Source organism: Leptonychotes weddellii, chromosome 4, assembly GCF_054177405.1.
Source record: "Leptonychotes weddellii isolate Sample4059 chromosome 4, ASM5417740v2, whole genome shotgun sequence".
NCBI classification, from domain to species: Eukaryota; Metazoa; Chordata; class Mammalia; order Carnivora; family Phocidae; genus Leptonychotes; species Leptonychotes weddellii.
Genome location: NC_138372.1, coordinates 110,689,973 through 110,717,677, shown reverse-complemented (window position 1 = coordinate 110,717,677; position 27,705 = coordinate 110,689,973). Strand labels below are relative to the sequence as shown.

Here is a 27,705-nt window from a genome sequence, read left to right as displayed (position 1 = left end):
GACCTAATGAATCAGAAACTCTGGAGTGGGCTCAGAAAGCCCTCCAGGTGATTCTGATGCCCTAAAGCAGGGACTGACAAACTATGGCCACGGACCAAAATCACTGGGAGGCCTGATTTTGTACAGCTGGTGAGCTAAGAATGGTTTCCATGTTTTTAAGGAGTTGGCACCACCGCCACAACAAATAAAAACAAAGAATATTTAATTGACATTCTCTGGGCCACAAAGAGGAAGATATTTATTATCTGGTCCTTTACAGAAAAACTTAACCAACCTCGGCATTGAAGTTTGAGAACTCTTGCCGCAGGGCCTGCTAAATCAATGAGATAGAAGAAACTTGGATTTGACTAACTTTGTGGCGCACACTTACTCTGTCAGTTTGGCTAGCTCATCTCAGGACTGCTCAGCAAAGGAAAAATAAGCTCCATCATACGTAAGCCATATGTATGTGGGGTCTCATTGCTACAGTGGCTGAGCCCATACCCTAACTAATGGAATAGGTAAGGAGAAGCTGCTAGGTAATGTGATGATCTCCCTTTCCACACCTCACTGTTAGCCAGTGGGTCTGCTATTTGCTGTTCGTGTCCCACATCACATCTCTCCTGGTGGCTCTCTTTAAGGGTTCAGATGTTGGGTTCACCTAGCAATCTTCCATATAACTGGAGTCCCAGAGGCTTCAGAAAAATTCAGGGTCAAGTTCAATCTACCTGGCGGAGGACACAAAAGTTTTCTGCTGAAATCATTTCTTCAGAATAATCAGTAACCTCATAATCAGCAATCGTGTACTTACATATCCTTATTCTGACATATTGGTTTAGAATGCTTGGTGTGTCAGCAGTGAACAAACCGTCATGACCCCTCCTCTGGCTGATGCAAACAGATTCACCCTTGTTGGAAAAAATACAGGGAGTGGCGTTAACTCTTAATAGATAGGATTTAATGGTGATATCTGCAGCTGTCGGCTGTGGGATTTCTTTTTAGGAGGGCAGTTATGATTTAGGCCAGACACATAAGACTATTGCAGTTAGGCAGGTAACTAAAAAGCCTTAAATGACCTTGTAAAGAGAGGGGTCTGTATGCCCAGCTGTGCTCCCAATGCTGGCTAAAGCGTCCCGTCTAGATCAGGAGATGGTGCCACAGAGCCTCTGCCTCGGGAAGCGTAGCAGAGGGGAAGGAAGGGAGAGAGCGGGTTGAACTACAGAGTTCAGTGGGCAGTTACAGCTCTTCTCTGTCCCTCTGGAAATGTATAAGCCAACCAGCAAGCAAGGTGGTAGAGCCTGATTTCCAGCGGGAGCAATGGGTCCCAAGGTAAGGCGCCGCTCACAGAAACAGAGCTCAGGTTTGGGGCAGTCGGGGTGTGGGCGGGCAGAAGAGGGTTGGGTTTGCAGGGAGAGGCAATGGCTTCGCAGCACTTCATAAGCGCAGTTGTGACCACAGGCTCGCTCGTGTCATTTTGTGGGCAGTAACGAAGCCTGACGAGAGGTCTCCTGCTTGCCGATAGCCGGCTGTTGTCCTAAAAATGCAAACCATCGCCTCAGGCCATGGAATCGGGAACAGGCAGAGGACAGAGGCTCCGGCTGGGCGCCCCACTGCTAGCTCTCCCTTCAGCACTCCCGACTTGGACAGAGAAAGCTGGTCTTTACCCTTGTACATAAGGACACAGAAGAAAGGGTTTTTGTTTTTTAAGGTGTCCCAGAGGCCGATGGTTTTAATCCTGACTTTTTGCTGAGCAGATATTAAAGATGGGGGAGGGGGGATGCCTACCACCAATCCCCACGTCCCCATGTGTTTTCTCATGCAAAGTAAGCTTTTTGAACTTGAAAGCTGCATTTTCGCCTAGTTCCCCAGTGCCCCCCACCTCTTCCCCCTCCCCCCTCTATCCTTTTTGTTTTCTCTATAGAGTGGGCTAGTCAATCGGAGCCTCCCCCAGCAAGTCTTTTAACGATGGCTCATTAATAATCGATGGGCCTGGCAAACGCAGGGGTTCACAGCTCCGGGGCGAGGCAGCCGCAGAGCCGGCCCCCAGGATAGAAACCCCGGCCCGGAGGAAGCCCCTGGGCCCAAGGCCCGCGCGGCGGTGCGCTGCTCTGGAGGCTGCGCGGAGCCCCGCAGACCCGCTGGAAGCAAGGCCGGGTCCCGAGCTGCCGCCTGGGCCCGGGTTTAGCTATGCAAACGGCGTCGTCCCTTTCTGCAGTGTTTGTTTGTTGTTTGTTTTTGTTTTGAAATGCTGCCTTCCTGCTTCCCCAGCAGCCTGCTGGTCCTAAGGCTGCAAAGACTTCCTTGACTTGGGGAAAGGCAAGTTTTGAGTCGCAACTTGTTCCCCACCCCCACCCCCCCACTGGCTCTGAAGGTCTTTGTAGCCCACTGCTCACATTTCAGAAACCCTCCTCTTTCCTCTTGTCAGTCTCCTTGGAAGCAAACCCCGAAGTTGGAAGAAAAAAAAAAAACCCGCATGCTGTTTCCTTGTGTTTTTAGGCATCTATTATTTCTATGGAATTCTTGACAGACAACAAAAGATTTAAAAAAAAAACTGTCGATTTTTGCTGTCAAGGAAACAAGCTGTTCTCCCCGTTTAAGGCTCCCTTGGTAAACCTGGTGGAAACTTTATTAAGAATTGATGGATATAGTCAGTCTCTCACAGAAGTCACCTGGAGTTGTTCCTAGAGCTAAAATATGCCACAGGAGAGCCTGAATCCCTGAGAGTGAATCCCAGCTCCCCTGAATGACCTTGGTGTTCTGACAGGCCTGGTGGAAGGGGCTGACGACCCAGGCTGGGCTTTTCCACCGAGGAGGCCACTGTACTGCTCTGCAGTAAAAACAAGACCACCAGCACCCCACACCTGTGTAGCACTTTCTGGTTTGAGAGCCTTCAGATGAACTACCAACCTCGCTCCCCCATAACCCAGCAGCATGTGCAGATCAGGTGGGGCACAGGAAGTTATAGGTAGACCGCCCACTGCTGCCCCCTGAGGGTTTCAAGTACTGATAGCATGTAACCCCTTCTTCGTACTTTTGTCTTCCTTTTACACATTTTTCTCTTCACTATTACTTATTTGTTCATTACTTTCCTTAAAATTCTGCCTGCCAGGGAAACTGGGCAGGTAGTCCCGGGTCATTCTCCATCTGTGTTTATATCCCTATTGACTACCTCTTCTTGGTTAAGAGCCAATCTATCCCACAAACTACTCTGATTTTAGTACGACTTAATCAACTTGAATTGTGACCACACTGGTAGCGTTCTGTGGTTTGCACAGTGCTTTTAACATGGTTCTCTTAATAGGCCCTGACAAAGGTAATTTGTATATCCGACCCACAAAATGGAGGCCACCCCAGTAGCCCATCGCATGTCACAAATCTAAACCCAAGTCGGCCTGCATTTAAGGGAAACATTTCACTGTCAGGGAAACCTACCACCCACCAATCGCAATCCTCCAACTCAGCTCTAGTTGGCTTAACTTACCCTAGAAAATAGGCCCTGCTAGCCCTATATATAAGGAAATCCCTGGCCTTCTCGTCAGTCATGCCTTGCATCCTTATTGCTACTTTTAACGCTCTATGAAAGTTGCTCTTGCCCAAAATCTCTCAAGAAGAGTGCCCCGCTGGTTGTGAAGCAATGGACTCCTCCAGTCGATGGTGCGTTGTCTTTCCTTGAATAAAGGTATCAGACTTGTTATTAAATCTCATTGCTTTTGTCATTTGACAACCTTTACAGCAATCCTGTGAAGTAGGGATTCTCCACCTCATTCTCAGGTAAGGCAGCTAAAGCTCACACAAGTTCAGACCTTGCCCTTGGCCCTTGGTCATGCTGCTGGCCCACCGTACCCAGGCACCTGCTTGGCAACTAGGGTATGTTTACAGGTGCACAAAGCTTATCCTCTGTTTCTGGGAAGCCTGTAAACCAGCAGTTAAGCTGTGATATGTATGCAAAAAATCGTAATTCAAGATAGAATTGTATTCCTCTGAAAAGAATATGAGCAGAGTACTATATCATCTCTGAGTAGGGAGAGATTCCTTTTAATGGAGGGAACATGTAGAGTGGTTGGTTAAAGTCATGGTCCTTGGTACCACAGGGACCTGGACTGAATCAGCTTCACTATTTGCTGGCTGTTGACATGGGACAGATTATTTAACCTCTGTAAATTTTAGATTCCTCATCTGTAAAACTAGGTTTATTATACTTACCGCATTTCCATGGGGATTAAACGAGGTAGTCCATGCAACTCCCTGGGCCGAGCACAGAGCAAGGACTCAATAAATGGTGGCAATTATTGGAATACTCTCTGCATGCTTAGGATTTTGACAGCTCGAGATGGGGCAGATGATGACATTTCTTTCTTTTCTTTTCTTTTCTTTTTTTTTTTCTAAGTGTGATGGAAGGAATTTTAAGAAGGGGTAAGCAGGTTGTATTTACATTTTATATAAATCACTTTCTGACATTTTCTGCTTCATAGTCCTAAAATTGCACTGTGTGGTACGAGTCCCTTGAAAAGAAGGTAATTACCAAGACAGTTTACCATTTGACCAGAACTTTACAAAGCACTCTCAGCCCTTCTCTACAATAGTTTAGATAGTGTTGTCTCCTATTCACAGAGGAGAAGATAGGAGGCCAGGAGGTAAAATAACTTGTTTTTGGTCCCATCTAGCCAGACCAGATTCCTTCCTTTTTCTGATTCTTGCTCAAGACTTCTTTCCTTGAGACCATTCTATGGTCTTTTGCCTAGCACTTAACAGTCTACTAGGCATCGCTTTAAGCACATTATACATTTTAAGTCAATTCATCTGTACTGCATGTCTTTGAAGTAGGTCCTTTCGTTATCCTACAGATAAAGGAATTGAGGACAGAGAAGGTAAGTAACTTGCCCTAGGTTTCAGAGCATGTGCTGGACCTCTGCTTGGTACTGTTCCCATGAAATCATGCATCTCCTGGTTGTGTGCTCTGTGACCTCCAGTTTCTCTTCTGTGATCCTTCTACCTTATTCCAATAAGAGTAAAAACCAGCCTGAGGTGAACAGGTCATCAGTAGGTGTTTGCAACACCAGGCAGCTCACCTCAGCAAAGAGACAAGGGCAGTGAGTATCTGAGTTGCTCTGTTGCCTGCCTTCTGGGCTCCCTTTGACCTTGACTTGGTTGAGATGCCACACAAGTAAACGTCCTGGGGGCGGCTAGAGTGGGGAGGACATGGGATTCGAAATAAACAGACTGGGCTGAAGACCAATACAGCCATGGGCGCTTGCTCTTCTGGAACCCTAAACAAAGCGTTGACATTTTGAGGGGGGTCATAATTGTTACATCTGAAAAAATACTGGGAGTAATATGAGCGAGCACTTGTTTCTACCTGCCTCACACATTGTTCTCAGGATAAAATAAAGCAGTGCATGAATATGCAATGCGAAAACTCTGAAGTGTATATAAATATGAAGCAAATTATTTTTAATATCAAATAAAATCCTGATTTGTCTCCTTGTCTAGCGTGACTAGTGGAAATAATTTGTTTCTATAACTGAACCAGATTAGGTTGCTGGACACCAACTTTGTTTTAACCCACCTTGATTTTTTTAATCCATTGAGTTATTCTCACTCCCACCAAAGTAGACTTTTAATGATTGCATCACAGTCCTTGTCTTAGGAGAGAATCTGAACCCATGCATCTCGCCAGCTTAACACCTTTGTCCAAAGAACAAAGAGGAGACACTCTCCTGGTGTGTAGCGTTATTTGATAACTATAGTCAATGTGACCCCCTCCCCAGGTTGAGAGAGAGGATGAGGTCACATTTATTTTGTTATTCAAATGAAATTAACTGTATTTCATCCAATTTTCTCTTTCCCTGTGGGGTTCCATGAAAAAAACCAAGATCCCTAGGAACTTGCTCAGTCCAAAGAGCTTAGTCTCTATAGATACATCACTTTACAAAGGAAGAAATTAGAACATCTGGTCCAATTGCAGAAGAGCCCCTTCTCTGCTGCCGTTGCTGCCATCAACAGCAAGCCCCACAAGTTTCGGAGCTGATGTCCTGCCTATAGACAGGCGGCTCTGTTAAGATTCTCATGGGGTCACTGGTGGTTTCTCAGAACGAGGATCAGGGAAGGGAGGAGGACAGCTTGCCCAAGGAGTCCGTCCCAAGCGCCCGGGCCCCGCGCACACCCTCTGTGAGGGTGGAGGCAGTGGGTTAGTGCTACGAGCCCAACGCCTGGGCTGGGACGCCTGGCCTCACTCCAGGCCCTGCCTCCTGCAGAGCTTCCAGGGTTAAAGCCCAATGCAGGCAGCAATCTCAGTTCTCACACTCCCAGCCCTGCCCTGGGCATGCAGTAGTTCCAGAGTGACCCTCAGAAGGGAATTGAGCCTTGACCGCTTCAGGGCCTCGGGACAGACAGTCCTCCTCTCCTGCGATCCTGATCCTAGAGTTGGGTCACCAGTTTTGGACTCTCCTTTCCTCCTCAGGGGTCCTTTTGGTTCTCCTGCAGGGTTGGATTGTTGGATTCACCTTAGTGCAGGGCTCATCAAACTACAGCCCATGGGGCCACATCCAGCCTGCTACTGTTTTTGTAAATAAAGTTTAATTGGAACACAGCCATGTTCATTTGTTTACAGAGCTTCTATGGCTGCTTTCACACAGCAGAGTTGAGAACCTGCGGTGATACCCTGTGGCCTACAGAGCCTACCTGGACCTTTGTGGGAAAAATGTGTTCAGACACCTGTGACCGTCCAGAATGTTAGAGGGACATTGATTATCTAAGTAAAATGTTCTTGGTCCTGTTTATTTTTCTCTTACAAGGTTCTGGAGTCAAATAAATGGATGGATGTAAGTGAATGCATGTGTGAGGGGTAACGCCAATCATCAAAGCAACTACACGCCAGGTTCTTGTCAAACTACCACCATCAATTCTTTCGTACTCTTTCCCCAGAGCAAGGATTTGTTTCCTCTAGAACAAAGATGAGCTCTGAGTTGATTTGATAGCCTCACTTCCAGAAATAGAAATAGGTAGCAAGTTTTAAATAGAGCACAGTCTGATTCATCATTATCCCAAACACACTCCCAAGGATGAGGAAGTGCTATCATAGGGAACAGCCAATGGCTTCTCAAAATAAGTAAGTGCTAGTACTTGTAGTACTAGTAGTCATTTCAGGTGACTTTTGGACTGTCAAAAGATAAAGAGACAGGAAATCAATCTTTTTTGAAAGATTTTTGTGAACGGTAATTTTTATATTGAAAACCATCCATGAGAAAAGCGCTAGAGTCATGTTGACCCAACTAATTAAAAATGAGAAGATTCACAATGTAGTTTGGCTTTTCCTCTCTCTCTCTCCAAGAGCCTTGTTGTACAACAGCCTGAGCTAAACATGCTGTGTCAATCTTATCTTTTACATTTCCTGGGTGTTTTCTTCTGAGATCCTGCAACAACCCTGTCATTATTTTAAATATTTTTGCCTGTAAATTTCAGAATAGTTGATCTGATTTTAATAGGACCCATGTGTGAAATCCTTTATTTTTTTTTTCATCTATCGTTCTGATTCTTTCTGCTCTTTAGTACAGCACAGCTTGGTAGCACTAGGTACGTCTTGTTGAAAGTATGTCCATAAATATGTCCCTTGCAGCATGGAACAGCTTGTTAAATTGGCAGTCCTCAGCAGTTTGCCTAGAAAAGTTTGCCTCACTTGCGATAGTCCAAATGTAGGGCAGAACACAGCGTAACTTTTTATCTAATTTTACCAATTGACATATTCTTCAAATTTTTAACTACCTCATGTCTTTTCCGTACAGTGCCAACACCTGACTTTAAAGTGGCTAAATGTTCTCACAATTGTCAAACGTGGATAGGGAAATTACCTTTTATTACTGGAAATTAATTTGGGGGAAAGTAAAGAAAATAATACTATAATTTAAAACAGGATGCTGAATCCACTGTTGGAAATGCATCCTGATAGGCCGAGGCCACCGATTTCTATTCCTGAGGTGGGATTGGTGCTGTTCTTCATTATGGCAAGGGTGGGGCTCGCTAATTTTAATCTTTCAAGTTTTGTCGATACATTTTAGTGATATACAATACTTAATGATACCCCATTATTGATATTGCTATACTCTAGTATTTTATTGATACCCTCTGATTTTCATCTCTCTCTGGTTAGGATCCTGTTAGAACTCAGAGTGACAAATATAGAAGGACTTTCAATCCATACTTTCATGTCACAAGGATGAGCCTTCAATGCTGCAGCCCTTTGCCCTCACTTCTGTGGGAGGAGGCCAGGTTCTCTCCCTCCCTGGGCCTATAGACTATGGGCAGGCAGCACCACTTCTGTTTTCAGGCCTCAGAACACCGGAAATACCTCCGTTGTCAGCCTGTAATTACACTATTTAAAATTTGCCAAACCTTTTCCTTGGGGGAAACAGCACAAAAAGACAAGACAAAACAAAACACGTATCTGAATATAGCATCGGTGAAGGGACTCGGGGCTTAGGAGAGAGCACAGCACAATGGCTGTGTTCAGTGACCCTGTTTTGATGGCCACACCCTCCAGATGGCTCTAAATGCTTTCGGGTAAGTGGCCTGAAGAGAATGCATTTTCCATGCTTAGTCCCTGTCTATAGATTTTATCACTCAGTAGAAGATTTGCCTATTTATGAAGAACCTATTAGAAAATATTATTTTTGGAGCAGTTCTTGAAGAGAGCCTTCTTAGAAATCCAAAGTAGACTTTCTGGAAATGACACCCACATTTCCACCTTCTTCTTAAACATGCTTTCCCAGCTGCCCGTGAGTCAGGACCACTGCATTTAGATCATTTTAGTTTTACTGAAATTATGTGAGACACATAACCACCTCTGATTTTTTAGGGGTGAGCATTTGTATTCCACACCTCTCTCAAGGTTAAGGGACAGAATCTGAAGCTCTGTCTCAGTACTTCTCAAAAGTGGGGGTTTGAGTCCCACCTATTTCAGAATCATCTTGGGTAGATGTTATAGGTGCACATTACTGGGATTTGCTTTTACTCGCTGGATCAGAGCTGCTAAGGTACTACATAGGTAATTCTGACACACGTGAAAAATCTGACACCATCGCATCTATTGTCTTGTACATAGTTGGTGTTCAATACGTTTTTTTGTGAAATGAATAAAAATGTTCCAAGGAAATTTAAAACACTATTCAAATAGAGAAGTTTTAAAAAAATTAAATGTCTTTCAGGCTTTAGGTTGATTTAACCATGTTAAAACTGTGACCAAAGACATTCTAAATTGTGGAACTGTGGTTGATAATTGAAAGAGCAAATCTCCTGGCATCTTGAAGAATATTTTCTAATACTCTTGGAGGGGTCTGTAAAGCACATTTAAAATAGCTATCCTGGATCACTCTACTTTTTTTTAATTAGAAAAATTTAATTTTTGCCAAAAGCTATTTGCTAGAATTGTATAAAAAATGTTTACAGATGCCTTAGGAAGAAAACAGCAGAATGTGGAACTAATTGTGTTGATTCAAGATAATTATGAAACACAAATGACCATTACTTACAACAAGTCCCCTGACAACTAGGGGTTGACTCCAGGGATCAGGCTTAAATGAAGGAAAAAATAATAATAATAAAAGAGTGGTGATATATTTATGTGGTAATAATCAAACTAGAAAATGTGCTCTATTCCCAAGTTAATAAAAGGTCTTTCGTGACATTTCAAGATTTCAATTCCACAAGGTGTATTTTTACTAAAGCTTCCCCCACCCCCTAATTTCAAAGAAGTATCTTGTTTTTAAAAATCTTGGATTTCTTATCACATTGACTCTTGGGAATAAGAGGTGAATGGATTCCATTTCCCGACTTTCCCTTATGGTGGAAAGTGACATATTTGGGTATGAATTGTTTTCATTTCTTTTCCATCTTAGATTGTCAGTGAGATTTCATGCCAAGATTGCAAGTAGAAGCCTAGAAGAGACCTTCTGGATGCTACAAGATATCTTGGCACAAAAGACCTGAGCAACTCTAATGTAATTTAGATGATCATCAGGGTATTTGCAGGCTATCCCCAACCTACGTGGACCTCTTGTTCTATTGTGATTTGATCATGCTCTATTTAGACTAAAAGGTAGAATTAAAAACATAGAAAAGGCCAGAAATTTCTAGTGGGAATCACCACCGATAAGAAATGTTAGGGGACCAAACATGATTTTGAACAGTAACATCTGGAAGAGAGAATCTAACACCTTTGTGGGAAAATAGTTAGGCTTCAATTTCACATTACTAAACTGAAAGAGAAGCTGTAAATCAACATAGAAGTCCCCAGATCAACCCTGTCTAATAGAAATAGAAGGTGAGCCACAGATGTAATTTAAAACTTACTACTAGCTACTTCAAAAAAAGTGGAAGCAGGTGAAAGTAATTTAATAACATATTTTATTTAACCCATTATTTCCAGAATATCATCTTAACATTTAATGAATATAAAAATTATTAACGAGATATTTGACATTCTTTTATCAGACTAGGTCTCCACATCTCAATGTGAATTAGCCATAGTTCAAGTGTTCAATGGCCGCATGTGGGTAGTGGCTGCCATATTGGACAATTTAGCCCTGGGCTGTGAATCCTCCATCCGCATATGAGTTCTCTAAGAGGGACTCTTTTGAAGGATGAATTATTTCAAAGGCTGTAAAGTGTTGTCATTTCTATCTGATCTTGAGACTTGAAACTGTAAGTATATATGGGTGAATGGCTAGAAGGAGTGAGAGTAGGGAAGTCTGCTTTCCGTTCCTATATGCAAAGGCTACTCTGTCAGACACTGCAGTTTGCAATGTGCTATGGCTCTGCCTGGATGACTGGACTATTTTAAGATGTCTTTACTCTCTGCTAGTGGCTGTCTCACTCCAGCTTGCTATCTAGCAGCTGCTTATGCCTCTTCTGCCGAAGATGCTAAGCCAGTAGACTGGTCCCATTCTAGGCTCTCACTGTTGGCTGGTAACTGACAGACATCTCAAGGAGCCAGACATGATGGTCACGGTGAATGTAAGTCTTATAAGCAGGGTGAAGGTTGAGTAACACCACAACTCAGTGTTTAGACTTAATCTCTATCTGGAGTGTGCCACATCAATATTATATTATTGCCCTAGAAACTTACCAGCTTTCTTGGACTGTTTTAGTTTATTTCTGGATTTCACGTTCAAAAAGTTGTTAATTATATATCTTAGTTCATGACACCGTATCATTAGTTTGCATAGGCTTCTCTCAACCAACTGGCTGATTCACTTATATGTCATCTATCTCTCTATCATCTATCCATCCATCTTTTTATCAATCTATCTCATTTAATTCCCAGTTCTCGATTTCTCACTGCCACTCTTGTTCTTCCTCCTATCACAAGCAGTCATATTAATGTGTTTGATGGTATCCTTTTGTTTTCATGTATTTTTATAAGACATCTGTTCCTGCATTCTAGTTTATACAAATATCATTGTTAGACAGATCATTCTATTTTCTTTTTATCATTATGGCCTATTGTTTCTAAGACCTATCCATATAGCTGTGTAAACATCCAGCTATTTGTTTCTAATTGCTGCAGAATACTTTATAATTGGTATCTACTATGTTTTACCTGTCCACCAGTGATAAACTCCATGATTGCCTCCCACCACTACCGACAACACTGTGATAAATATCATGGAAGATGCCCTCCACTGTATGTGAATATTTTTGAGAATTGTACCCAAAGAAGAGTACTATTTGCCATAGGGAACATTTAATTTACCTAAGTACTACTACCAACTTGTTTCCAGAAGGTCTGTACCAGTCTATGCTTAAGCCAGCAGGCGTATGAAGGTTTTGATACATCCATATGCCCAGGAACAATGGCATTATTCAGTTTTGCAATTTTAATCAATCTAATGAATTTCTTGAGCTTTTTAATGCTATTTTGTCGAAGTGTATGGTAAAACATAAAATTGGGACTCAAAGCTAGGTGATAAAATCTAGTTTTCTATTCCTTTTGAAAACGTTTGACTACATGCTGGTTGCTACAGGACTAGAGGCAATAAAGTCACTTCCAATACTATGTTGAATAAAAGTGGGCAGAGTGGACATCCTTGTTTTGTTCCTGATCTTAGAGGAAAAGCTTTAAGCTTTTCACCATTGAGTATGATATTAGCTGTGGGTTTGTCATAAATGGGCTTTATTATGGTGAGGTACACCTCAAACACCCATGAGCCCCAACTGCCTGTCTCCGTAACGATGAAATAACCAACTTCTGTAATTTCTTTTTTTTTTTTAAAGATTTTATTTATTTATTTGACAGAGAGAGGCACAGCGAGAGAGGGAACACAAACAGGGGGAGTGGGAGAGGAAGAAGCAGGCTTCCCGCTGAGCAGGGAGCCCGATGATGCGGGGCTCAATCCCAGGACCCTGGGATCATGACCTGAGCTGAAGGCAGATGCTTATCGACTGAGGCACCCAGGTGCCCCGAGAGTTTTTAATCATAAATAGATACTGAATTTTGTCAAATGTTTTTTTTCCTGCATTTATTGAGATGATCATATGATTTTAGTCTTTCCTTTTGTTAATGTGGTGTATCATGCTGATTGATTTGCAAATGCTGAACCATCCTTGGATCCCTGAATTAAGTTCCACTTGATCATGCCATATAATCATTTTAATGTATTGTTGAATTCAGTTTGCTAATATTTTGTTAAGGGTTTTTGCATTTGGGTTCATCAGGGATATTGGCCTGTAATTTTTGTGGTGTTTTTGTCTGGTTTTGGTATCAGGGTAATGCTGGCCTTATAAAATGAGTTTGGAAGTGTTCCCTCCTCTTCAGTTTTTTTGGCAGATTTTGAAAAGGGTAGGTGTTAAATCTTTGAATGTTTGGTAGAATTCACTAGTCTGATCCTGGACTTTTGTTTGTCAGGAGGCTTTTGATTACCAGTTCAATATTCTTACTAGTAATCAGCCTATTCAATTTTTTTTTATTTCTTCCTCACTCGGTGTAAGGAAATTGTGTTTTTAGGAATTTGCCCATTTCTTCTAGATTGTCCAATTTGTTGGCATATAATTGTTTGCTTGTGATTCTTTGTATTTTTGCGATATCAATTGTAATTTCTCCTCTTTCATTTTGATTTTGTTTATTTGAGCCTTCTGTCTTTCTTTCTTGGTGAGTCTATCTAAAGGTTTGTCAATTTAGTTTACCTTTTCAAAGAACCAGCTTTTCATTTCACTGATCTTTTCTATTGTCTTTTTAGTCTCTTTATTTCCATTCTGGTTTTTTATCATTTCCTTCCTTCTACCAACTTTGGGCTTCACTTATTCTTCTTTTTCTAATTCCTTTAGGTGTAAATTTAGATTATTTTAGATTTCTCTTATTTCTTGAGCTAAGCTTTTACTGCTGTGAACTTCCCTCTTAGAACCACTTTTGCTATATCCCATAGATTTTGGTATGTCATATTTCTATTTTCACTAGTTTCTCAATATTTTTAAACTTCTCCTTTGATTTCTTTGATGACCTGGTGATTGCGCAATAGCATGTTGTTTAATCCTCAGGTTTTTTTTTTTAAAGATTTTATTTATTTATTCATGAGAGACAGAGAGAGAGAGAGGCAGAGGGAGAAGCAGGCTCCCCAAGGAGCAGGGAGCCCGATGCGGAACTCGATCCCAGGACCCTGGGATCATGACCTGAGCCGAAGGCAGGCACTTAACCATCTGAGCCACCCAGGCGCCCTAATCCTCAGGTTTTTGTGTTTTTTCCAGTTTTCTTCTTTCCCCATTTAGGTCTGTTAATATTTGCTTTATATATTTTGATGCTCCTTTGTTGGGTGCATCTATATTTATAAATAGTGTGTCTTCTTGCTTGGTTGATGCCTTTATCATTAAGTAATGCCATTCTTTGTCTTGTATTATAGTCTTTGTTTTAAAGTTTATTTTGTCTAAGTATAGGTTACATTAGTTTTCATTTCCTTTGCATGGAATATATTTTTCCATCCTTTCACTTTCCACCTGTGTGTGTCTTTGCATCTGAAGTGAGTCTCTTGTAGGCAGTTTATAGGTGAGTCTTGTTTTTTTATGCATTCAGCCATAGCCTTTGACTGCAGAATTTAGTCCATTTACATTTAAAGTAGTGATAGGTATGTACTTACTGACATTTTAGAAATTGTTTTCTGGCTGTTTTTGTAGTTCCTTTCTGTTCCTTTCTTCTTTTTCTTTCTTCCCTTGTGGTATGATGAGTTTCTCCAGTGTTATATTTACATTTCTTTCTCATTTTCTTTTGTGTATTTACTGTGAGTTTTTGATTTGTGGTGACTGTGAAGTTCACATATAACATCGTATGTATATAACAGTCTATTTAGGTTGATAGCAACTTAAATTTGAACACATTCCAAAACTCTACATTTTTACTCCCCCCTCATATTTTGTTTTTGATGTCACATTTTACCTCTTAATCAACAGCCTGGTTTGTTCTTGGTATGTTCCTGTTGCTGAGGGTGTGCCAAGACCTGTCAGTGTTCCAAGGGGAGGAATCCCATTTAGCACCTAGTTTCAGGCTGATGAGAAGCCAGACCCTTAGGCAGCAGCATTTAAAATATGCAAATATATACAGTCCTGTGGGATCAAATTGTAAGCCCTGTTGGCCTCCTGACCAGGAGATCTGGAGGTTACCTCTGGATGACAGTTGCAAAAACTGGGACTCCAGATGTGTGTGTAAGCTCCTTTCTGGGAGGAATTGGCCAAGGGAGTGTGCCAAGATGGTGTCACTTTATTCACATTCCCTAGGAGTGCCTCCATAGCTTCTAGATGTGTGGGAAAACTGAATCCTGCCTCTTAGGCTGAAGGTACAGGATAAATAAATAGGTCTTTTCACAGGAAGATTGAGGTTGTGTTTCAGTCTGCTGTTTATGCAGTGCCCTGGGAGTGGTGGCCTGCCAAGACTATCTTTCTGATTGTTAAAATCTCTTGGAGCTCAGAAACTCCAGCCCCCTTGGCCACCTGGGCCAGGCAAACAATAGCATCTCTTGTGTGGTTTATGTGGACCTGCTGGCTTTAGTAGGGCAGCTGAAAAGTGCAGGGGTGGGACACACTCACTAGCTTCAGAAAAGGCCATGGGAAAAGTCTTGACTGTCTGGCCTGGGGGCTTCAGCAATGCTGCAGTAGAGTGCCTTGACTGTGGATGTATGCTTGCCTCAGGACAGAGCCTTAAGAATGCCATGATGGATCCTGTTTGCCAGCCCCAGCCAGGATGCAGGGTAAGTGTTGCAACTGCCCATGCTCACTGACTTTGGTAAGGCACTGGGAGAATGCTATGATCACTGGTGTTCACTTGCCTTAGCCCGGGAGCAGGGCATCACTGCAACTGCCTCTGCTCTCTGGCCTTGGCAAGGCAGCAAGACAATGTCATGACCACTCACCCTTCCTGACTCAGCGAGGCTGCAGGAGGGTGCTGTGCCTGAATACACCACCAGCACTAGTGGGGTAGGTGGAGAGCACAAAATGGCATCTGCCTGTGCTTCCATCTCTGGAGAGTGCTCCAACTGTCCCCTGCCCCTGCAGCAGATTGCTCCAGACCCCAAAATGAGTCTCCTTTACATACAGTTGAGGCATTTTTCAAGTCAGTGCTTTTTCACCAGATCCTAGAGCTAGTGAGACTGCCACTGAGCATTTTAATAAGAAAATCTCAGTTTCTTAGAGCACTTTGGGTGTCTTGGACATCAGCCCCATTGATTTTCTAAGCCAGACATTTTGGGGGCCTTATTTCTCTGGTGTCGATCCCTAGGGTTCTGGTGCCTGATTTGGGGGAGAAAACCCTCATTTCTCTGGGATAAGTGACAGACTTGTGAGATCCCTCTTTACTCTGTATGGAGGCAGAGGGGTGGGATTTTTGGTGAGATTTTGTCTCTACCTGTCCTACTCATGTCAATGTAGTCCTTTTACCCTTTGTTGTGGAGAAGCAGTTCAACTAGTTTTCAGAGGGAAATGATCAGTATGTAGCTGTAGATTGGATGTGTCCATGGGAGGAAGTGAGTTCAGAATCTTCTCATTGCCATCTTCAATCCCACTTCCCATTCATCATTTTAAATAGCTTCCTTATGTCCATGCGCTTAACAAACTTTCAGTAAACATTTGTTGAGTGAATAAATGAGTGAATGAACAGCAAAAGAGAGGGCTATATTAATTTGCATGCCATGTAAAGGCCAAAGGGTATGTCTATTATTCTGTAATATGAGTAACAGTGATTATGAGAAGGTGAGAACAGGATCTAAAGACAGTAGAGGATCTGTAGAAAATGAAAAAAAAAATACATATAGCACAATTAATACACATATTCTCTTAGATATTTATGCATAATTAAGTTTGTTATAAAATAATTTCAGAAATGATTTTACATAGTTAGTAAACACTATTCTTTGGAGTTTTAAAAGATTTTATTTATTTATTTGAGACAGAATGAGAGAGAGAGAGAGCACATGAGAGGGGGAGGGTCAGAGGGAGAAGCAGGCTCCCTGCCGAGCAGGGAGTCCGATGCGGGACTCGATCCCGGGACTCCAGGATCATGACCTGAGCCGAAGGCAGTCACTCAACCAACTGAGCCACCCAGGCGCCCCTATTCTTTGGAGTTTTAAGAAAGCCCTTACTATCTGAACAAAAGCACAAGGTCATTCTATAATTTGTTACCAGTATGGGATTCATCTTCATGCACTCACTCTTCAACTGCACAATTCATTGACAGAGGTGGCTGAAAACTATTCTCAGTCTTCCAGTCCATTCTTTAACGCCTTACAAGAGAGTTTGCAGAAAATTCTAAACCTACCCTTCTGACTTTGGGTCTGTCTCAGTCTAGAAGCTGTAATGGGGTGTATGGTCCTCAAAGCCTGAGCACTGGTCGTACTCTTCAAAATCAGGCATTAGCTCATATCCACCTTAGGGTGCTGGGGAAAATTTCACAGTCAAAGGTAGATTGGTTAAAGCTAATAAGAGTCTAAATATCCATGGGGATCACAAATAATGTAGCAAGTCAAATTACAGAAGTCATTACCACTGAGTATTCAGGAAGAAAGTTAGAGCTAAACACATGGGCCAGAGATGTGAGACATTTACCTATAGACATTTTGGGGGGCTTATTTTTCTGTAAAGACAAAGGACCCAAACTACTAGATGGTGCCAGATGTTTGACATTACAGAAAGATGCTGAAGTTAGCAGCACTGAAAGCTTTACTCACAGAGGTTGGCAGATTCTGGGGTAAGAGATAACAGTTGGCTAAGCGTGTGGCTAGTTGTGCTGGGCCAGATGCTTCTCACCGCTTGTCTTACCCCCATGTATTCGGGGCAAACCTAGACGTACAGCACCTCCATTCAGGCAAAAATAGAGAAAGTCAGGAGAAGGTTTCTCCACCTGCTTCCCTCCATTGTCTGGTTACTCAGCACCCAGCTTCTCCAGGTTTTCCAGTCTTCATTGGAAAAGTTGACAAGTAGAGGCTACACCAGAGCCCAAACAGCAAAGAGCAGAATGAGCTGCTCTCAGCTCAGCCTCACTTCCCAGACTGCGACGCTGATTCTGGAGCTACAGAGGCTGGGAGGGAGTCTTCCTTTGCCTCATTCCCTCACATCATGAGGAATAAAGGGATAATATGGACTTTCTGCTTTTAAGGGTGAGCCAATACTTTAATTAGATCAGATCCCTTTGACTCTTGTCAAATTAGTAAATGCAAAAAGTAGTTGAGGGCAAATTAATTGCGTGTAGCAGTCTTGCCCTTTGCCCTTCTAGCAGACATTAGTTAAGGTTTTTAGGGGCAGGGGATGATTTTCATAAACAACTGACCCAAAAAATGTTTCAGGGAAACAAATTCACAGCACATTTCAGTCTACAGACATAATAAACTTCTGATTGGGATGATATGTCTATATTCCAGTTAAAAGTAGGCAGTCAATATATTGCATTATGTATTGATGTGTGTATCAATATTACTGATAACGTATTACACTTACACATACAAACACATAAATAAGAGTGGGTGGGGTGCGGGTCGGAAACTGTACCCTGTGCATTCTCTATAGCTTCTACAGAGAGATCTTAAGCAGCAAAATCTTGGTGTTGTTTTGTACAGAAATGGAGAAGAGTATTTTTCAAAAAGATTTTATTTATTTATTTGAGACACACACACACACACACACACGCACGCGCGGAGGGTGTGGGAGGGGCAGAGGGAGAAGCAAACTCCATGCTGAGCACTGGGCTCCATTCCAGGGTCCTGGGATCATGACCTGAGCTGAAGGCAGACACTTAACTGACTGAGCCCCCCAGGAACCCCAGAAATGGAGAAGAGTATTCAACCATATTTAAGAAAAAAAAAAGTAGGTGGTCAAATGCCCTTAAAAAGGAAGCAAGTAAGCCAATTGGTTCAAAATAATTTTTTTTGTTTACTTTTTATTTTCCTTGGGCAGCAAAAGAATCACCACCATCCTCCTCTAACCACCTCACCACACTATCTTACCTTATTGTTCTTTTTTAAATTTGGTGCGTGATGATAAAGCAGCATTAAGGCGCCTCAATTCATTTGACCTAAAACTCTCTGTTATTCTAAATGCAGTAACAGTTTCTAAAGTGTCATCCTCTGGGATTTTAATGAAAGGATGTTCCTTTTCCTGTTTTTTTTTTTAATTGCTTGTGTGATTCTGCAAATATTTAGCCATTAGCTTCTGAGATAGTTTTCCAACTATAAAATAAATATCTGGTTTTAAGCATTTCTGCTTCAGAATGAAATGAGAAGCGAAAGGCAGTATCCATTAATTTATAATTAAACTGGTTGGGAAAAGAGAAGCACATGCTAGGAGATGGGTCCTCGGTGACTGATATACTCCCTGCTGCAGAACCACCGCTGCAGGATGATTTATTATTTTTCCTAATGTTTCTCATTCTCATTTCAGCCGAGAAGGTCACCCACAAAAGACAGAATCCAGAAAAGAGGCGACACAGTTTGACTTTGGGTGGCTGCCTTTCTTGCCTTTCTTTCACTTAAATTTCAGTATTTACAGCTTACTAGTCTTAAATTTGACACTCAGCAGACATAAACTGTATTCTTGAGAGGATTAAAGGATTATTCACTCACTAGCTTAATCAGATTAATCAGAAATTTTGAACAAGATATCTAATGCCATTCACACGATGAGACGTGTGATCACTGCCTGCTAGTTGAACTTGGCTTGAGCAGACACACACTCATGCACACACACATACACTCACGTACACACAAACACATAGACATACGCACACTGATTTTTATTTTACACATTATGATATTATTATTTAAAAATACTTATTTTTTAGATCGTAATCAATTAGCTTCTGAGGCTTACAGAATGACAGAAAGAAAAAAAGAAAAGGTTATGTGCTTGTATGTTTTCTAACGCTATTTTGATTTGAATTACTTTATTCATTATGGGTTGTTTGAATTTATTTTTAGAACTGCCTTTTTATTGTCATATCATTCTTTAAAAGAATCTTTGGAACTTTTTAAGGAAAAATAATTATTTCCATTTTTTTTATTCATATGAAGTAACCCTTGAAATTTGAATATTACTGAATTAAATTACAGTGCAAGAATAAGAAATATCCTGAAAAACAGGTCTATTGTTTATTATTAATACTAATCTACAATAATAATTATTGTTTTTCCATTCCTATTAGGCGCTTAAATTCTATTCTACATTTATTTTAATAAGCTCCTTTTCCTGCAGTAACAGGAGGCAGCAAAGACCCTTTGTACTGCAGACATATTAAACCAGGATTGGGACCAACTGTCCCATTGTAGGAACTCTTATTTTAAAGCAGCCTGAGTTAAGCAGATTTTGTTGGATTTACTTTCATTTGGGTATTATGCTATTTGGGGGATAGACAATGTAATATTGGAAATATTCTCAAAGATAGGAAGAAGCAAAATTAAAATGTGAGCCCTATTCGTCCACTCTATTAATCAAAATCACTTGATCCGGGAACCCCTGAGGCCCCTGGGAGCAGAATTTAGATAGACCTCCATATTGGCCTTGTGGTTCAGAAGGCAGTAGATTTTGATGCTTTTGCTTCTCAACTAGAATCTTATTTCTGACAGTCATACAATTATTACCAAATCTTCATTAATCTATATACTACTCATTAATGTTTGGTGGTGATGCTGTCTTTCATACAGAATACCAATGCCTGATATTTAAGCTTGTATGGTGCGTCAGATGTTTCAAAGTCCTTTCACAGATTACAGCAACCCCATGAAGTAAAAAGGCATTCCAAGACCTATTTTATAGATACAGAGAGAATAAGTGCTTTATCCAAGGTGAAGTAATAGAATGAGGACCAAGATCCAAGTCTTGTGAGTCCAAAATAATGCCACTCTTCTGTTGTACTTTGGCTGTGGGCTACCCCCACCCTGTCCAAAGAATATGTTTGTCTGTGTGTGTCTGTGTGTCCATGTGTGTGTGAGATGCGACACAGCTTAGTAAGTTTATAGGTATGGTTTGTAGCAATGAAATAAAATAAACAAGAGTTCCAACTTAGCGAACACTGGAAACCAAAGGCAGCCAATAAAATTGAACAATGAATTTTGGTCAGTTTCCTGGGCTTTTGAGCTGCAATAAGGTTTTATGGTTGCACCACAGCCAAGTTAGCAACGGATGAAATCATGAGCTATTATTTCACAGCCTTCGGAGCCCTTGGAGCGCTGGCTAACTTTTATAATGGTTCTGATTTGCCAGGCACGTTACCTCCATGAACTCATCTAATCTTGCGGTAGGTTCTTCATTGTCACCCCCTTTTTCAGGTGGAGAAACCGGAACACGGAGAACTCCAGTGAGGTGCACAAGGTCACAGGGTAACCAAATGGCAGGTGGAGCCTAGAGCTTGATGTAGGACTCCTATTCTTCATCAGCCTGCCCACTTCCCTGCCATCAAATATGCATTTACAGTTCTGGCTGCTTTACAAAATATGATTTCTACGCTGACACCTAATAATCTTCATTATTGCACGGGGTATGTGTTTGCAGCCCCTCTTTTATGAGAAATGGTGACGTTTGTGCTAGTTTCATTTCAGTTGTAGCGTGCTTTCAGGGCTCAGTACAAGCCAGATAACATGTCAGAGGTTTTCTCATTCATCTCAGTGAATCCTCACTTGGGAGATTGGAATTATGTTGCTCATTGGCAGAGAGAGAATATGCAACTGGGAGAAAGCGAGCAACCTGTCCAAGTGCAAGGCCAAGTAAAAAGGCTGCAATTCAACCCCAGCCTGATTCCATGGCCTCTTGGCCTCTCCCTGCACCTGAACACGAGGACGTAGTCAGGGCAGCAGTGCACTGAGCTTCTGATCCTAGCCTTACTAGAAGTGATATAACCAGAATGCAAAATAGAAACAGTCCATGGTTCAGATTTGCAGGAGTATCTTCTCCCCACGTGGGGGCCAGGGAGTCTTCCTCTCTCTTAGCACATTTCGTTAACACTAAGTAATCAAACCCAGTTTCCCTTTCCTTTTCCTGGGCCTTAGTCATCTTTTTTCACTTTATGAAACCACATTTTTACTTTTAGTCAAAGGCACCATATTATTTCTGATTATCTTGCTTCCTTTTGGAGAGGGTGAACTGTACTTGGTGATTTGGTTTTCAATGTGCATCTCTATAAATGGTTTTTATGCCAAAAGTACAGAACAGTGTGATGTTACGAAGATCAAGATCATCTGTTTAACTAGGTAGAGCTAATTCCACACTTATTCCTATCTATCCTTGGTAGAAAATTGATAAACATTGGGGAGAACGATGATATTTTTTAAAAATCTGTGTGCTTAAGTATTTGAGGCTATGTTCAGGGACCAGGAATTATTTTAGATAGGCATGACTAGTTTTTTCTTGTTCGTGTTTTTAACTACCATTTGCAAACTATCTCAAGTATAGTGAGCACACAAGCCTATCAAATCCATACATTTCCTGCACACACCCGCATCCTCACAGAGTGTTATGGGCACACATTTCCTCATGCCCCAAAGTGGAAAAAAAAAAAAGCTGGTTTAAGAATAGGAGTGTACCTTAAACCTCTCCTCTGAAAAAACATTTGCAATGGATTAAAACCACACTAAATTTCTTCCTCTAAAAATATTTTGTAGTGACTTTATTCTGTTAAGAGCAGTTGTTTTATTTCACAGAAAATGTAAATAAAGCTGTACCATCATGGAAGTTGATGGGTTTATAAATGATGGGCTTACAAAAATGAAATTGTCTGTTTGATAATTATCTTCTATTCAAATATATACTGGAAAGGTCCCTGATATGTCACCTAAACATGTGAAATAACTTTTGGACTTGGTTTAGGAAGTGATTTGGATTCAATTACTTTTTGAGGAGACGTGGATGTGTAAGCAGCTTGGTGTGTGTGTGTGTGTGTGTATGCGTGTGTGCACGCTTCCACTCTCCAGTGGGATTTCTCAGTCATTTTTTTCTTTTTTTACACTTACTCTGTTGTAGCTTATCCTGCATTCCCACCAAACGCTGATACTTTTGGAAGAGCCAGGTCCTTGAGAAATATTGTGTAGGAGATGGTCTCGACTTAGCATTTCATGAAGAGAGAAATCCTATGCCATTTTAACCTAAACCAAAAGAGATTATGTGACTGTCTTAGTGGGCTCCGAGATCGCTTAGATTTAGTGTCTGAGCAAAGCTATTGGATTTTAGTAATTGCAACCATTGGGTTAACATGGCAGCTATTTGAAATGAATGACCCATGTAGGTGAGACTTCAAGCTTATGGGTCACTGGAAACCTTTCCCTGGTTTCTGCATACAGCTGCTCACTGGTGGAGGCTTTCCCACAGAGCTGGGGTCTCCCGGTGGCAAAGGCCAAGCCCCACTCTCTTTCCTTCGATCTTCTCTGTGTGTGTGTGTGTGAGAGAGAGAGAGAGAGAGAGAAAGGGAGGGAAAAAGAGAGAGTGGGGGTTGAGCAGGAGAGAGCGAGCACACGAGAAGAGACTTCACAGCTTGAGTGTATTTTTTATGGAAAAAGCAGAGCAGACAGAGGACGTGGGCTTCTTACTAAATCTGCCTATAAACATTTATTTTATTTATTTATTTATCACAAGCCTGCTGCTGCTGGAGTTCTGGACATGTCCTACATCCGGACCTTGGTGGAGTATTTATATGCAAAAACCAAAATCTACCTTTAAGAAGTCTGTGCTTTACCATATGTAAGTTACACCTATAAAAATGAAAAAAGTTGAGGATCTCGTTTACAACTAATGTGTACTTACTTTGTCAGTATTTTTGCACGTGTTTCAGTTCCACTTCGGTTTCTTTTGGACCCTCTCGGAATCCCTAACAGTCAGTGACAGTGGTGGTTTGCGAGAAGACACACATTTTGACCAGCTGTCACTTGGATCTCTGAGCTGAGCTCGCTCCGCTCTCCAGACGCACCCCCAGCCTCCCACGTTCTCTCTTTCCCCGTTGGAGAGGTTACTAAAAGGACTTTTTCTAGAGTTCCACTGTACTTGGGGTTTTCCATTCTCGCTCAGTCACCAGCACCGACATCCCTTACGTTTGGCTCACAGGTGGTCCCCTTCCTGGGATTATTGTAGAAAAACCACGTAGAATTTTAAAATCTGTCAAATGAACCCCGACTCCTTAAATGGAACCAAATGAGGCCAATGCAGTGGAAGCCATGAGCCCAATAACAGAAAATAGGATCATGTCGCTTGATTTCCAAGCGGCAGGCCCTCCTGACCTCTTTAAAAAAAAATCAACACATGAATGATGCATTTGCAAACAAACTTGTTTTTACCTTGTGCTGACAGTCAGGCCAGTGGGAGGTTAAAGAAAAGAAAGGAAGGCGAGTCAAGGGGGGATTGCTTTGCGGTCTGGTCTTGGTTTTTCTGGCCTTGGCTGATGGAATTATTGTTTATTTTTTTAATTTTCAGAGGTAGGCTGATGACAGCTGAAGAAGACTGTATTTGCTGAGGAGCAGCATGATGGTAGAGAGGAGCAGAGCTCCTGAGGGAGACCTAATGGTTCCTCTCCTTCCTGCACGGAGATAAAGACTTATAATAAGCGTGCATGTTCACCATCTGGCTCTGTGCATGTGGTCCTTATGGAGGGGAAAGCAGCGCAATCTGTAAATGATCAGGAGCCACGGCGCTCTCTCCAGAGAATCCACGATGCAATCAAGGTGACAGATGGCATGGCCACTGCTGTGGCCTCATGGAGAAGATCAAAATCACCTTCAATAAACTCTGACTGAAATGGGCATGAGCACCTCAAAAAAGTCAGTTTGTCAGTCAAACTGCGGCAGCAAGCTGCATTGGGGAAACATAGCGGCCAGCTCTCTGTTTTCAATCGTTTCCGTCTGACTGGGCCTGAACTATGATCTTTCTCAAATTGTCCTTTCTGTTTAGCTGAAGCAGGCCAGCAAATTGCCAGATTCATTGCTTTATTGAAGAAAATTGAAAACACGATGTCCTCAATTCCGGGGACGCGCGGCTGGCAGGTGCTGGGACACCCAAGCGCTGAGAGTGGGTCCCTGTGTCTTCGGCCCAAGTTTGCTCAACTTCAGGCAGATTTTTGGATATGAAAATAAAATGCAAATGTGTGCCTGGCCTGAAAAGATCAGCTGGCAACAGATATGTAAAGGGTATTAGGTGTCCAATAAATGTGTGTTGAATAAACACATGCTTGAAAAGAGGAGGAAGGAAGGAAGGAAGGAAGGAAGGAAGGAAGGAAGGAAGGAAGGAAAGAAACGAAGTCTCAGAAGTCTCGGTGTCATTGGTACCATGTATTTTCACAGCAGGCTGCCTTGATGATGGTTTGGTATCTGTTTCCTTTTCTCTGCATGTTTATCGAATATAGTTTTCTGTGAACTTGAAGCCGTGGACCTAAGGTCAATGAAATACAGATATATTATTTTGTCCTGAACAAATTGTATGGGATTTGTAGGGGTCAGCAAGTCCAGACAAATTTCCGTTTTGGACCCCCCTCCACAACGGAAACATTTTTGAAAGCTCCAACTGCTCATGAAACTAGAGGGGGACTGAGTAAAACTTACCTGTAGTGGGAGAAAAATACAATACTGTCTTTTGAGAGGTAAGGGCACTGATTTCGGGTCAAAGATGATGGATCTGAATGAAAGGACTCTCCCCCTCCCTCTCCCTCCTCCTCCCTTGGCAGAGTTCCACTGTTGTTCTTCCTCCCAAGCTCTAGGAAATGTACATTTCAAGCAAAAGTCGACTTACCCAACCTTGTGGTTTCCCAAGAACCCAATATCTGTTATCTGATCCTGGTGTTTTATATTATTAAGCCTGTGAGGAGATCTCAAATTTCCAACATCCCATTGATTTTCCTGCTCGAAACTATAATCTTCTAGTTCTGCATACTTGCTTCATTTAAAATCCAAATCCTGCCCCTGACTCCATCACCCATGTTGTAAATTATTTGTTTGACAGCTGAGAAATATCTTATTGTGGAGTCCTGGATTCTCATAAGGGGTTTATTCCTCTCATAAGTGCTTCTGAATGCTAATGTCCTGCTCTAGAGATTTACAAACACAACCAGAGGGCTTCGTCCCGAATCTGTGTATACAAAACCAGAGAAACTACGAGAAAGGGCTCACATTTTGAGTAATCAGGAATAGCAAGAACTTTGCCTAGGGACTGTCTTTTCACATAAGGGTAGCTGACTTGTTATGTATCACAGTGATACGTGGTCTCCCAGGAGCAGAGGACTCAATTTATTCAAGAAATATCTACCATGAACCGAGCACCTACTAGGTAGAGGCTGTGCTAGGAGCTGAGAAGAAAAATAGGTAGCAAACAGCTCTTTTATGGGCACTGTGCTCTACTTACCCCTTCTCCCCTCGGTGAGCAGGCTTTGCATTCTCATCAATAACAGCTCTTGTGGAGCGCAGGGCCCAGAGGTGTGAGCGGGTGGGAGCGCACTGCCCTGTCCCAGGGGACGCGTGTGTATTCTCCATCCTGGCCTCGGGCTCTCGGGGATGACAGGTTCTGTAACTGACATGTTCATCCACACGGCCACAAGGAGGGGTGGCAGGACGGGTCATTTCTGTCTTTTGGTAGCAGTGTCTTCCCCCGGACTCCGGTTGCTGGCACGGACTAATGCGTCAGGAAGGCAAATGGGTCTAACCCTTTCCTTAAGGAAAAAGATTGTATGGGGAAATAGAGCAGGGGCCAGAAGGTTAAAGTAGCTTACACTGGAACATGCGTGTTGGGAGACGTACATCCAGCATGAAATTTAGTCATCAGAGCTTGGCCTCAATTCAGATCATTCTGTTCTAGTCCTCTCTGGCGTGGAGTGTCACCTGATCATATGCAAATTGGGCAACCATATATCATTACTCCTTTTTGTGTCCTGTCATTCCTAAATAATAGACTGCTTAGAGAAAGTTTCTTGTGGTAATTTGAAAACGTAGGTCTGTCAGCAGAGCTTTATCTTTATGCACTTGCCCTGTATCTCCATGGGTGCGGCAGGTAAGAGGACGTGCAGATCTCCGTATCCCAACAGCTCTGAAACCCAGAGGGAGGATGGCTTGTGGTCATAATATGGACAGTAGCTCCAACATGGACTGAGTAATTTTTAATCAAGAAGAGTGCTTTTTATTTTTATTTTTTGGAAGAGTGATACAATGCTGAAAGGAGAGGTTACACAGAAATTTTAAAACATGCATGCAAAAAGATAGGCAATCTACTAAAAACTCAGCATTCCAAAGCATGCCCCTGGGCTGAAGTGACCTTGTGATAACACTAATAAATGAATGTTAATTTTCCAAGCTCTCTGTGCACCAACCCCTTTGGACTTCTCAAGAGGACAGTGCTGTCTTATGTTAAAAGAGGGAGTGGATGACTCACTATTGGTAAACATAGCTCTATTGATTTTGGAACAAAGACATGGAATACTGTTTTGTGTGTGTAGGATGTCATCATATGAGCTCACATCAGCTCTAAATTGGGTATTTGGAGGCTACTGCATTCTTTGGTCAGATTCCAACTTGAACCCTCAATGTCTGCATTTTTTCTGTCCCTGCATCTCTGAACAAGAATGATGGTGAATGACGATGCCACCCAGTACATCCAGTGCTTCTCAAGCTGCTGGTGTGTTTTGGTTCAGCTTTTGTGATTTTTTTTACTACCAGATTTGTGACTTAAAAAAAAAATCTCTCAGCAAAATATTTCTGTTATAGTATGATGTCTTGTTTAGAAAGGTTAATAAACATTTTACAGAACACATTCATGTTTCGTTCTACTGATTGCTTGACACTCATTTTAATCTTCGTCAGGCTAGCAGTGAGCAAATGGTTCCTGTTTCCCATTAGATTCCTCCACCCTCCATAATGAATGAGCTGTTGATTTGATTTCAATGAATTCTCTTTGGTGAACAATCCACTATAACAAATGCTTTCTTTGGCCATAAAATCATGTGTCCTTCATACAAAACTGCTATTTCTGGGGCATTTTGTGCCTTTGTAGGGCATAGTTCTGTTCTTGGGGGCTCTTATAGTCAGCAACAACCTGCTTTCCTTTCTTCCCCATGACACTTAAAAAATTATTAAGGTAGTTTTTCCATGCTTTCTCCATAATTGTACAAAGACTCTAAAGCAGAGCTGTCCAAGAGACATATGAGGCAATCTACACATGTGGGTCACATATGTAACTGCTCCTTTTCAAAGAGCCATATTTTTAAAAAGTAAAAAGAAGGAAATGAAATTAATTTTGATAATAGATTTTATT

The 27,705-nt window shown here is 41.9% G+C and overlaps 1 long non-coding RNA gene across 1 annotated transcript; it reads left to right on the top strand.

Moving 5' to 3' along the window:
- Positions 1-1,030: 1,030 nt before the first annotated feature.
- LOC115943597 (uncharacterized) lies at positions 1,031-27,195 on the top strand. Its single transcript, XR_004078195.2, has 3 exons — positions 1,031-1,308; positions 23,059-23,163; positions 23,890-27,195. It is a non-coding gene; the product is annotated as an uncharacterized LOC115943597 (long non-coding RNA).
- The last annotated feature ends 510 nt before the right edge of the window (positions 27,196-27,705 follow it).